The sequence below is a fragment of the Glycine soja genome, chromosome 13 (assembly GCF_004193775.1).
Source record: "Glycine soja cultivar W05 chromosome 13, ASM419377v2, whole genome shotgun sequence".
Taxonomy (NCBI): domain Eukaryota; kingdom Viridiplantae; phylum Streptophyta; class Magnoliopsida; order Fabales; family Fabaceae; genus Glycine; species Glycine soja.
Genome location: NC_041014.1, coordinates 303171 through 316389, shown reverse-complemented (window position 1 = coordinate 316389; position 13219 = coordinate 303171).

Below are 13219 nucleotides of genomic sequence, written 5' to 3'. Positions count from 1 at the left end.
AACAATGTTTACATGATAGACTTAAGTCAAAAACTAGATAATAATCAATGTTTTCTTAGTAAAGATGATGATCCATGGTTATGGCATAAACGGATTGCACATATAAACATGGAACATTTAAATAGATTAATATCAAAAGATTTAGTTGTTGGTTTGCCAAAACTAAGATTTGAAAAAGATAGGCTATGTGATGCTTGTCAAAAGGGAAAACAAACTAGAGTTTCTTTTAAATCTAAAAACATTGTTTCAACTACTCAACCCTTACAATTACTACATATGGATTTGTTTGGTCCTTCCAGAATCATGAGTTTTGGAGGAAGTTTCTATGCTCTTGTTATAGTTGATGATTATTCTAGATACAGATGGACTCTTTTTATCACTCATAAGAATGATGCATTCCAAGCATTTAGAAAACTTGCAAAAATCATTCAAAATAAGAAAAATCTCAAGATTATATCTATTAGGAGTGATCATGGGGGTGAGTTTGAAAATAAAGAATTTGAATTATTTTGTGATAAGCATGGGATTGAGCATAACTTTTCTGCACCAAGGACCCCTCAACAAAATGGTGTTGTTGAAAGGAAAAATAGATCTTTGGAAGAGATTGCTAGAACTTTATTAAATGATACACCTCTTCCAAAATATTTTTGGGCTGAAGCCGTTAACACTGCATGCTACATTTTAAATAGGGCTTTAATAAGACCCATCTTAAAGAAAACTCCATATGAATTGTTCAATGGCAGAAAACCAAACATCTCACATCTTCATATCTTTGGTTGTAAATGTTTTGTATTAAATAATGGAAAAGATAATTTAGGAAAATTTGATGCTAAGTCAGATGAAGGTATTTTCCTTGGATATTCTCTGCATAGTAAAGCTTATAGAATATATAATAAAAGAACAATGACAATTAAAAAGTCTATACATGTTTCCTTTGATGAGTCTAATGCCATTCTTCCAAGGAAGGATTTTTTAGATGATATTTCAGATTCCTTAGAAGATACACATATTCATGGAAATGACTCTAAAGAAAAAGATGAAGGAAGCAATGAAGATTCTCAAGATAATGGAGTTAGAGCAAATAATGAACTTCCAAGAGAATGGAAAGCCTCAAGAGATCATCCCCTCGACAACATTATTGGTGATATATCAAAAGGGGTAACAACTAGGCATTCTCTTAAAGATTTATGCAATAATATGGCTTTTGTATCTATGATTGAACCTAAAAATATAAAAGAAGTCATAGTAGATGATAACTGGATCATTGCCATGCAAGAAGAACTGAATCAATTTGAAAGAAACAATGTGTGGAAACTAGTAGAAAAACCTGAAAATTATCCTGTCATAGGAACAAAATGGGTTTTTAGAAATAAATTAGATGAACATGGCATAATTATTAGAAATAAGGCTAGGTTAGTAGCAAAAGGGTATAATCAAGAAGAGGGAATAGACTATGAAGAAACATATGTTCCATTTGCAAGATTAGAAGCCATTAGAATGCTCTTAGCATATGCATCCATAATGAATTTTAAGCTCTATCAAATGGATGTTAAAAGTGTTTTTCTAAATGGTTTAATTCAAGAAGAAGTATATGTTGAACAACCTCCAGGTTTTGAAATCCCGGATAAACCAAATCATGTTTATAAATTACAAAAGGCTCTTTATGGTTTAAAACAAGCCCCTAGGGCGTGGTATGAACGTTTAAGTAATTTTCTCCTAGAAAAAGAATTTTCTAGAGGAAAAGTGGATACCACATTATTCATAAAGAGAAAGCATAATGATATTTTGTTTGTTCAAATATATGTTGATGATATAATTTTTGGATCCACTAATGATTCATTGTGCAAGGAGTTTTCCCTTGATATGCAAAGTGAATTTGAAATGTCAATGATGGGAGAACTAAAGTACTTCTTGGGATTACAAATCAAGCAAACTCAAGAAGGTATATTCATCAATCAATCCAAGTACTGCAAGGAATTGATCAAAAGATTTGGGATGGAAAGTGCAAAATACATGGCTACACCGATGAGCACTAGCTGTTACTTAGATAAAGATGAATCTGGTCAATCTATAGACATGAAACAGTATCGAGGTATGATCGGATCTCTTCTCTATTTATCTGCTAGTAGACCTAATATTATGTTTAGTGTATGCATGTGTGCTAGGTTTCAATCCAACCCCAAACAATCACATTTGAGTGCAGTTAAGAGAATCATGAGATATCTATTAGGTACAATAAATTTAGGATTATGGTATCCTAAGAACTCAACATGTAACTTAATAGGATATTCTAATTCTGACTTTGCTGGATCTAAAACTGATAGAAAAAGCACAAGTGGAACTTGTCAATTCATTGGATCCGCTCTTGTCTCATGGCATAGTAAGAAACAAAACAGTGTTGCTTTATCCACTACTGAAGCGGAATATATTTCTGTCGGCAGTTGTTGTGCACAGATTTTATGGATGAAGCAACAATTATCTGACTATGGTATCCTTCTTGATCGTATACCTATTCGATGTGATAATACTAGTGCCATAAATCTATCCAAAAACCCTGTTCAACACTCTAGAACCAAACATATAGAAATTAGGCACCATTTTCTTAGAGATCATGTCCTAAAGGGAGATTGTATATTAGAGTTTGTTGATACAAAGAATCAGCTTGCTGATATCTTTACAAAACCTCTCCCAAAAGAAATATTCTTTTCAATAAGAAGAGAATTAGGCTTTTTAGACCTCAGTGATTTGGATAGGTAATTTTTATAAATGATTGATTGTGTTTTGATTAAGTATGACGCTTGTTTTGTTTAAATTAGTTTACTTTTCTTGTTAGTATAATTAACTCTTAAGATAGTATAAGTTTTTAGACTTAGAAATAAGTTTTCTTTTAGGAAAAGGCTATTTTTTGTTCTAGTAATCGATTACATGAATACTATAATCGATTACACTAGAACAGATGGCCTGTAATCGATTACAGTATTCATGTAATCGATTACCAGTAGGCTGCCTCCTCCTGTAATCGATTACCATTACTTGTAATCGATTACCACGCATCCTGCTCTATAAATATCATGTTTTTCAGAATCCCCTGCGCAGCCCCTTCCCCCTTGCGACGTTCCTCCATTCCCAAACCTCCAAACCTTCCTATCTTACTCATTTCTTCATCAAATCGACTCCCGTAACTTGCAATCTTCTTCTTTTTCACTTTTCTTTTGATTTCACCGATTGAAATCTACAAAAACTCCTTCAAATGGCAGAATCATCAAAGAAACATAAGGGTTCATCCGCCTCCGCTTCGGCTTCAAGAGCTCATCGTTCCGGAGCCACTAGCACATCCACAACACCAATTCCACCCTCATTATCCTCTTCCACATTGTTTTCTTTCGAAGAACAACAGAAACAATATTCAAATCTTTGCTCATCTCGTTCCATTATCGACCCTAAGTTCATTGATATGGAATTCTTTTTTGCTGAAACCTTTGATTGCATTCAAGCATTTCAGAATTTAGGTCTCATACCTTTCATGTCATTACAATTTCCTGTTTATCCTGAATTGGTTAAAGCCTTTTATTGTAATCTTGAAATTCAAGACAGCACTTTGATTTCTGAGGTTTTTGGGATAAAAATGGTCATTGACCAATCCCTTTTCCATGAGTTAACCCAATTGTCCAGTGACGGTGTACCATTTGAAGGTACACTGAATGACGATTGGAAGTTTGATTTTTCTGCACATGATGTCCGCCAGTTGGTTTGCACCAACAATGCGGATATGAACGGACGCCTTCTTGCCGGCTCATTGGATTTTGAAAGCCGCATCCTTCATTATCTGATTATGCGGATTTTGCTTCCACGATCTTCCAATCTTGCCCAGGTTTCTGAGGAAGATCTTGTTATCATGTGGGCCTTTCATACAGGGCGTCAACTTGACTGGGCACATCTTGTAAGATATCGCATGCATAAGGCATTGCGATTAAATGCACCTTTGCCCTATCCACATCTTGTCACCCTCTTTTTCCGCCATTTTCAAATTCCTCTTGATTCTGAACCTTATGTTCCAATCAAGAGATCTTTTTTAATTGGTGCTGCTGTGATTGCTTCTTTTGGTTACCGCAAAGAGCATGATGGCTCTTGGGTCAAAAAGGGCGCTCAATCCGCTGATGAAGAAGGCAACCTACCAGTTGAAGATAATTCCACTCTTCTTCGAAGGCTTATGGACAAGTTTGATGGACTTCAGACTTTTGTAGGTGACAAGTTTGATGCCATGGAATTGCAAGTCGACATGCGGTTCGATGCCATGGAATCAAGGATCACCAAAGTTGAAGAAGATGTCTCCTTCATCCGTACTTGCTTTGATCCACCACCACCGCCTCCATCATTGATGCAAGCTCCATTGGAGCTTGTAGGCCTAGGATCTTCTTCATCAATGGATTCCTTTGCTTCTTGGAAGATGAATGGCAGCGGAATGGAGAAAGGGAGAGAGAGAGGAGACGCCACTTCAAGGAGAAGATGAGTCTAGAAGAAGCTCACCACCATAGGAGGCCATGGATAAGAGCTTGGAGGAAGAAGGAGATGAATGAAGGGAGAGGGAGAGAAGAGCACGAAATTTTGTGCTCTAAATGAGCTTTGAAATCTGAAGTTTAATATTCAAATCATCAAAGTTGAAAAAAATGCACACACATGACCTCTATTTATAGCCTAAGTGTCACACAAAATTGGAGGGAAATTCAAATTTCACTTGAATTTGAAATTGAATTTGTGGAGCCAAACTTTGGAGCCAAAATTTCACTAATTATGATTAGTGAATTTTAGTTATGGTTCAGCCCACTAATCCAAGATCAATTCCAAGATTCTCCACTAAGTGTGCTTAGGTGTCATGAGGCATGAAAAACATGAAGGACATGCACAAAGTGTGACTATATGATGTGGCAATGGGGTGTAGTAAGCAAATGCTCACCTCCCCCTCTAAAATTTAATTGGATTGGGCTTCTACCAATTCAATTAAATTTATTTCCAACCACACACATCAAATATCCACTTAGTGCATGTGAAATTACAAAACTACCCCTAATACAAAAACTAGTCTAGGCACCCCAAAATACAAGGACTGAAAAATCCTATATTTCTAGGGTACCCTACCTACATTATGGAGCCCTAAATACAAGGCCCAAAAATAATGAAACCTTAATCTAATATTTACAAAGATAAGTGGGCTCATACTTAGCCCATGGGCCCGAAATCTACCCTAAGGCTCATAAGAACCCTAGGGCCTTCTCTTGCATCGCTGGCCCAATCTACTTGGAGTTTTCTATCCAATGCCCTTGCGGGGTAGGATTGCATCAATCATCATCTTAGCTTAAGTATTATGACTAAGTATTATTAGTAATTAAGTATTATTAGTACTTTGGTTTATCGCCGTGTATTTGGCTTTTTATTGCTTAGTTATCGTAATCTTGCACTTATATTATATTTCTTGACTTTGATTTGGTTGGTTACGACAATGAATGGATTTATTTTGGTTTATTGTTTGGCTCTGTTTGGATATTGATTATGTTGCTTAGTTCTTTTTGATGTTGCCAAAGGGGGAGAGAACTTGGGTTAGAAATCAATTATCAATTAGAAATTTATCATTAAGTAAAGTTTGGCATACATGCCAAAAGATAGGGGGAGTAAGGGTTGTGTGAACGTGCTATCATCTTGTATATAGCTTGTCTTGATTTCAGGGATTGTCATCATCAAAAAGGGGGAGATTGTAGACAAAGGATCAAGTTGAATGTTTGGATGATGCCAAAGTTTCACATGCATCTCAAAGCTTTATTCAAGACAAAGAAATTAAAGATATTCAAGATGGATGATCAAGATAGTCTCTAGAGTCTTAGAAAGGGTATATTAAATAGGAAGGGAATTCCAATTGAAGTAGCAAAAGGTTTGGCCAAGAAATTTAAGTTAAAAAGTCTTTTTCAACAAATTTACTCTCTGGTAATCGATTACCAGAGGATGTAATCGATTACCAATGGCCAAAACTGATTTACAACAGCTATTAAAATTTGAATTCAAAATTTGCACTGTGTAATCGATTACACATATATGGTAATCGATTACCAGCAGTTTCTGAACGTTTTAATTCAAATTTTAAAGCTTGTAATTGATTACACACATACTGTAATCGATTACCAGAGGAGTTTTTCAGAAAACATTCTCAACAGTCACATCTTTTACTTGGTTCTTGAATGGTCATCAAAGGCTTATATATATGTGACTTGAGACACGAATTTGCCAAGAGTTTTTGAAGAACAAAAAGGTCTTATCCTCTTAACAAGCAAAATTGTTTTATCCTCTTACAAATTCCTTGGCCAAAACACTTGTGATTCAATAAGGAATTATTTGAGTGCTCAAATTGTTCAATCTATCTCTTTCAAGAGAGATTTCTTCTCTTCTTCTTTATTCTGAAAAGGGATTAAGAGACTTGTGTAATCGATTACAGGCTTTAAAATTTGAATTACAACGTTCTATAACTACTGGTAATCGATTACCATCCATGTGTAATCGATTACACATTGTAAAATTTGAATTCAAATTTCTAATGACTGTTGTAAATAGTCTCAAATCATTTTGGTCACTGGTAATTGATTACAACCTCTGGTAATTGATTACCAGAGAGTAAATATCTTGAAAAAAAATTTAACACATATTCTTTGGCCAAACCTCTTGTTGTTTCAACTTGGAATTCCCTTCCTAAGTCTCTAGAGATTTTCTTGACGATGTATCTTGAATTTCTTTGATTCTTGTCTTGAATTAAACTTGAGAAGCACATGATCACATGGCATCATCAAAACATCAAATTCTTTGCTTCCACATGTACCTACTTGTTTTGTAGGTACTATCTATCAAAAGACCAAATTACATGCATTGTATAACTTTACTGCATTAGGATGACACCAAAAGATATCACACACAATATCTTCATCCTTTAATCTATGTCAATGAATATATTGATCCCGTTCAAGAAGCTTCATTAGTTGTTGCATTTCAGTATCACTGCCTCTTATGAAAGAATGATATGCACTTCTTGCATTGTATATTTGCTTGATTGTTGTATAACTATTGGCAATATACTCCATCATTAGCAGAATATTTATTGGTTTCATCATTGACTTTGTCATATCAACAACAATAATCTTTTCATCCATAATCAATCGACCATCGTATGAATGTCCAACTAATGACTTTTTCATTTCATGATTTTGATTCCCATACATTAACTTCACCATCCATCCTTGGCCTCCAATCACTGGTTTCTTATGCCTCTTAAAGGGACATCCACTATCTGTTCTTACCAAATCTTTCTTCTTGACCCTATATTGATCACTCCTTTCATAACCAATTAAGACAAATGATGTCCTTCCTTTCATAACAATGTTTGTGTCTAACCTCATAATGACAGTCACAAAACCAATTTCATAAGCAACAACTCGAGCCCAATTGGAAACATCATCACGGGTAGCAAACACACACAATACAATCCATACATCTTTAGTCTTCAAGAGACATTCAGTAACTTACTTTAACAAAAAAAATCATATTAATACTTGAAAAGTATTGAAGGCATCAGAACAATCAACATGTTCTAATTTCACACCAGCTTCGTCTTCCTTTTATTCATTCATATTAATTTCTCCATTGGTATGCACCCACTGATCTTCGTCAATCTTAACAAGGCATTGAAAAATTTCAATCACAAATATATGACCCCTAACCACACCATACATATACTATCACACATTTTTATTTTATTTTATTTACTGCATTTAATAATATAAAACATTAAATTTGATAACTAGCTATATATATATATATATATATATATATATATATATATATATATATATATATATATATTAGAAAGCCAATAACATTAACTTTTTCTACTTAAAATTCATAACCATATAATACATAAAAGATCATAACCTAACCATATATACTAAAATAAATAATATTATTGAACTTAGTTCTAATTCATCAAATTATAAGCACCAAACCAATTTTAAAGCACAAAGACTCAAATAAATTATAAGTTTAAATTATTTTAATATTAATATCACTTCCAAAAATATAAAAAAAACAAATACTTACAAATTAATTATCAAACTATACTTATTTAAAATAATAATATTAATTACATTTAAAATAAACACACAAAATTTTTTAAAAAGTTATCTTATAGAACAATTTGTAAGTAACATACGGATTGACAATTCGTAAGTATCATACAGATTGACAATTCGTAAGTACCATAAAAATTGACAATCTGTATGGTACTTACAGATTGTCAATTCATAAGTAACTTACGAATTGTTAATCCGTAAGTTATATAAAACTTACGAATTATCAATCTATAAATATTATATAACTTACGGATTCTTAATCCGTAAGTGTTATACACAGAAAACAAAAAACTATCAAAGATACCTAACCTCAACTATTAACAATCACACCAACCACCACTTGCTAACGTACCTCCGTAACACTTTCATCTTGACCAAAGCGAACACAATGGACCTCTCCTCTCATGAAAGTGAAAAAACATGACAAAACAAAAAAAATGAATGAATGAACGAGTTAAGAACATGAAAGAAAAAGATAAAGGAAGAAAAAGAGAAAGAGCAAACAGAGATATTTTTGGAATACCATAATATTGTTGGATGCACAAGCAATATGCCTGGTGCATAAAGCAACAACCATCCAACACGTAGTTCAATTCTCTCTTTTGGGTGTTGCTAGGTGCACCAGAAATATTGGTTGTGCACCCAATAATTTTTTCTAATTCTGTAAATGCCCATGCGACTTCTTCTTCATTTTTAAGTTGTTGTTTAAGCTTTTTTTTTCATTTACAGTTTTTTTTTCTTGTTTGCTTTCTCCTTTTAGTGTTGGTTTTTCATTGTTGATAGAGGTGTCACTTCAGTGGAGGTAAAAGTGTTATGGGTCGGTGGTGATTGTTGCGTCGGTTGGTTCGTCGTTGGAGGTACACCAAGTATGCGTTGTTGTTGGGTGAGTGAGTTAATCCATATGTGTAATTTCAACATATGGATCAAGTTTATTCGTATGATTTATAAATTTTGAATTTTGTAAAAATTGTTTAAAGTTTAATTTTTTTAATTATTAATATGTTTGTATGTAAATTTGTAAAAAGAAATTATTTGTTTATATGTGTATTTGGAATAATTCGTATGTAGATTGATACAGAGTTTTTGGTTTTTAATATATATGATTATGAATTGTAGTGTTTATAAGATGGTATGCACTAAAAGATTATGTAGAGTTTTGTATGATATTATATATATAGTGCAGTTAGGTGTTGTATGTTTGTCATGTGGAAATTTTATATTTTTTTGTTAAGATGGACGAAGATCAATAGATGTATAACAATATAATGTCTGAAGAAGATGATATGGATGATGAAAATGAACAAGAATGTGGTCTGAATGAACAACATATTGATTGTTCAGATGCGTTCAATACTTATCAAGTAATAATCTTCATTATTGTTATTAAATTGATAAAATGAATGTCCTTTTGAAGACTGAAATTGTCTGGGTTGTGTTGTGAGCTCGATCAATTGCTCATGAAAATGGATTTGTGGCGATGATTATGAGGTCTGACACAAAAATTGGTATTAGAGGAATGACTTCATGTGTGTTAATTGGTTGTGAAATGAGTGGTCAGTATAAGTCTTAAAAGAAAGATTTTGTTAGAAGAGATACTAGGTGTAGGAAATGTGGGTGTCCTTTCAAGCTTTGTGGGAAACCAGTGGTTGGTGGGCCAGGTTGGATGGTAAAGTTTATGTGTGGGAGTTATAATCATGAATTGGCGAAGTCATTAGTTGGACATCCATATGTTGGACAATTGACTAAGGATGAAAAGATAATTATTGTTGATATGACAAAGTCAATGGTCAATCTAAGAAACATTTTGCTAACGTTGAAGGAGTATAATGCCAATAGTTGTACAACAATCAAACAAATATACAATGCAAGAAGTACATACTGTTCTTTCATTAGAGGAAGTGATACTGAAATGCAACATCTAATGAAGTTTTTTGAACGGGATCAATATATTCATTGACATATATTAAAGGATGAAGATATGGTATGTGATATCTTTTGGTGTCACCCTGATGCAGTGAAGTTATGTAATGCATGTAATTTGGTGTTTTTGATAGATGGTACCTACAAAACAAATAGGTACAAACTCATACTACTTGACTTTGTTGGTGTGACACCAATGGGGATGACATTCTCTGCTGGTTTTGCATATCTAGAGGGTGAATATGTTAATAATGTGGTATTGGCTTTAGAATGATTTTGAGGTTTATTTCTAAGACGTGATGCCCTCCCTGGAGTTATTGTGACTGATAGAGACCTAACATTGATGAATGCAGTGAAAACTATATTCCCTGAGTGTACAAACTTGTTGTGCAGGTTTCATATCAACAAAAATGTCAAGGAAAAATGTAAGTCCCTAATTGGTCAAAAAAATGTTTGGGAGTATGTGATGGATGCCTATGGAAGTTTGGTTGATTGTCCTTCGGAACATCGGTTCGATGATTGCCTTAAAAAGTTTGAAATTGTTTGTTCACCTTGGCCAATGTTTGTTGACTATGTGTAATGAAACATGGATAATCCCCCACAAGGAAAAATTTGTTAAAGCTTGGACGAATAAAGTGATGCACTTAGGAAACACAACAACAAATAGGTATGAAAATGTTCAAGTTTTTCTATTAGGGTTGATGAATTGATGGATTTTAATTATTGTATTTGTTTATTGTTTTTTGTGTATTTTAAATGTAGGGTTGAGTATGATACTAGGCTACTCCACATCAGAAGGGACATGTGCCGGTGGTGCTGCTGGTGCCACTGGGACCTCAGGGATATGTGGCTCCACATATGTGTCATCCTGCGTCACAAGTGGATGTCTGGTCAGATCAGTAGGCTGTGCCGGTGTCATGAACGGATGAGAAATCCTGAAGAACCACTACATGTTATCGGATGCACATTGTCTTGGCACAACACAAAGCTGCCCCGCTACTGTAGGATAGTCAGAGTAATGCATCCACTTGTCATCAATATCTTCAAATGGAACATGGAACTCGTAGTCTGTGGAGGAATGGTCTGAACATATCCAAATTTCTGCACCACCTTCTCTGGTTGGTGTTTGATGACAACGAGACCCATTGTAGATGACCTGAAAAGCATGAAATCAAATCAAACTCCCACACTCCATAATGCTCACTGTAAGGCATCCAACAAACATCAGCAATTGTCAGTCCATCTAGATGTTTCCGGTACGTCGATGCTGATAATGACTTCGAAGAAGCCTTCGTAGCAATCCATCGGTAGGCATGTGGTGAGATCTCATCATAGTCTAGATCATTCAAACACTCAGAAACAGAGGGAAAATGCTCATATATCCAACACTACAAAGATTTGATCAAAATAAAACAAATGTCAAATTAACATATTAAAAACATGGTCCAAATTAACGTAATAAAAACATATTAATTAACTTTAATAGGGTGATGTAACCATGCATCATTCAAATGATCATACATATGAACTAGGGCGGCAACTCCCCATGCATAGCTTTCACTCTGACTCAAGTCTTAGAAAGCATATAAAAAAACAACATGAACATGTGTTGCACTCTTGTTAACAAAAAGAGTGCAACCTAACAACTGTAGCAGATAAGCACGAACTACAATAGTCCAATGTCTAACCTCACATTTACTCTAATAAATATCTCGTAGCCATGATAGGCGTACGTATGCCCTATGACATTGTGTTGTCTCAGCTCTAGCTTCCTCTCTGGAGACTTCAAGTAACTCCACCAACATCAAGACCGCTTCGTTGACATACAGAGATTCAAAGTCGTGGAATGCGCTTATAATTGTAAGATGAAACAGAGACGCCACATCATCCAGGGTAATGGTCAGCTCTCCAATAGAAAGATGAAAATTGCTAGTTTTCTTATGCCACCTCTCCACAAAAGTGAATATAAGTCCCCGATCGCCAGTGTTTACTGAACATGCGATCAAAGGACTTAATCTTGTGGCAGCAACTAGCCCTTCAATTTTTGGAGCAGGCCTCCCAAATTTCTGAACCTTCCTTCCATGGGAGGATAACTTCAATTCAGGACGTTCCTACAAAAAAATTAAATGATTCGACAACTTATAAAAATAATAATTAAAATTATGACAAATTTAAATAATAACAAATACTTAACAAATAAGTTTAATTAGAAATTTTAAATACCTTTCCATTCCATACAATGAATGCAACATGGTCACCATAGTTAGTCAGCACTGATGGGTCACACGACTCACTTGAAAATCCCTCAACATCATCTCCAGTTTCTTCAACATATGCATGTACGTCTTTAGTCACCATAGGATCATCCTTAGCAACAGGGACAACTTCCCATTGCTTACGTGCAGATGCTGTAAGCCTTCGCCACTAGGGAACATCATCTGAATTATGATGATCCTTTCTCCCCAAGGCTCTACTTATAACCCTACCTAAGCCACGACCTAACCCTCTAGTTCTAACCATAATTTGCAAATTTTGACACACATGCATTTTTTTGGTCAAATTCAATATTTACTATTAAAATAAACATAAGCAACTACAAAATTTATAACTACAAATAATATATGACTATTTTTCATTAAAATAAAATAACATCATTTATAACTATTTCATAATAGCATATATGACTACATAATTAAAACACAAAATTCATAAATAAAATAACAACTACAAAATTAAATAATATATGACTATTTTTCATTGAAATAAAATAACAGCATTTAAAACTATTTCATAGCACCGTATATGACTGCATAATTAAAACACAAAATTCATAAATAAAATAAAAACTACATAATTAAATAATATATGCCTATTTTCATTGAAATAAAATAAACATAAACAACTACAAAATTTATATATTTACTATTACAATTTAAAACTATTTCATAACACCATGCAATCATACATATTATTTTTTAAAACACAAACAATACCTATTTTTTTTAAAAAATTAATAAATAAAATACCTATTTAAAAACATTTTTCAAAACATAAATACCTATTTTTTATTTTTTATTTAATTAAAAGGGGTCATACGGATCAACTGTATGCATTATATAGATCATGTAACACTTACG